Here is a 1,215-nt window from a genome sequence, read left to right as displayed (position 1 = left end):
TCTTCTCTTTATTTTGTCCCAGCACCACAAAAAAGAGAAAAACCTGAACATTATAACAGTGAATCTTACTGCTGCAGTAGCATTGAAGCTAAATTACAGCACAAGTGTGTAATAGCTAATTTCATTCATTCATTTCCTCACACAAAACCATTGTGATGGAAAAGAGAAGTGTTAGCATTCATCAAAACATCATCTTTTGTACGCCACACAAGAAATTATTTATACAGATTTGCACATTTTTGTCGGTTTGGTTGAACTAATTATGTAGCGTAAACCTGAATGACTGAAAAAAAAAAGAAATCAGTGACTCTTAACAGTATTTCTAAACTATGCATGGTCTGAAATGTGAAAATCCACATTTTATTGGTATAATTTAAGAAGAGCAGAGTAAATGGGTGGGGGGAAAAAATACAAAAATTGTGCAATGAACAGAAGTGTCTGCACTGATTAAATTGTGTTAACATCAGTTTTACATAGTGTGTGTCTTTAAGCATTAAAGTTAAACTAGTACTTAATATGATCTAAATATTTAATTCTTACAGCATCACATTACTCACCGTGGGCAATAACCATGAATCTCTTGCATATACTCTTTTTGCCGCTGGTGATTTGAAGTGTATACACGTCTGAATGAGCTCTGCTGATGTTCCTGATGGTCAGATCTCCAGTTCGCTGGTTTAACTGCAGTCGGTCTCTGAATCTCCCATCAGGACCTTCATAGAATAAGGTCTGATTGGTGGCTCGGTTGAGTTCGGCGATTAAAATGTCTTTATCGCTAAACTTCCACAGTATCCTGCCATCATTCCTCAGCTCAGTAACATCAGTTTGTAGAGTGACAGAATCTCCAACTGTATGTTTCAGCATATTCACTGCACAAAGTCACAGTGCAACATAGGAGTGTTAATGTGCAGCTGAGTGATATTGAATACTGATTATAATGTTTTTTTTTTGTTTTTTTTTGGCAAGAGTGCAGAACTTACTCAGTGATCTTAAACTGAAGCGATTGATTGACAGCTTAAGTGATAATAAAAGAAGCTCTCTTTGGATAATTTGCAGTTTGGAGTCACTCTAAAAAATGCTGGGTTAAATACAACCCAGTGCTGGGTAAAATAGGGACAAACCCAGCAATTGGGCTGTTTTGACCCAGCGGCTGGGTTAAATGTTTAACCCAACCTTCTGGGTAGTAACCCAACCGCTGGGTCAAAACAACCCAAT

The 1,215-nt window shown here is 37.2% G+C and overlaps 1 protein-coding gene across 1 annotated transcript in view; it reads right to left on the bottom strand.

Annotated features, from left to right (window-relative positions):
- The window catches only part of LOC107570142 (uncharacterized), a 21,783-nt gene that overhangs the window by 795 nt on the left and 19,773 nt on the right, over positions 1-1,215 (bottom strand). The window lies entirely within an intron of this gene.

The sequence above is a fragment of the Sinocyclocheilus grahami genome, unplaced genomic scaffold (genome assembly GCF_001515645.1).
Source record: "Sinocyclocheilus grahami isolate Dianchi unplaced genomic scaffold, SAMN03320097.WGS_v1.1 scaffold1421.1, whole genome shotgun sequence".
Taxonomy (NCBI): domain Eukaryota; kingdom Metazoa; phylum Chordata; class Actinopteri; order Cypriniformes; family Cyprinidae; genus Sinocyclocheilus; species Sinocyclocheilus grahami.
Note: the sequence above shows the minus strand (reverse complement) of the source record. Positions and strands in the feature narration are given on the sequence as shown.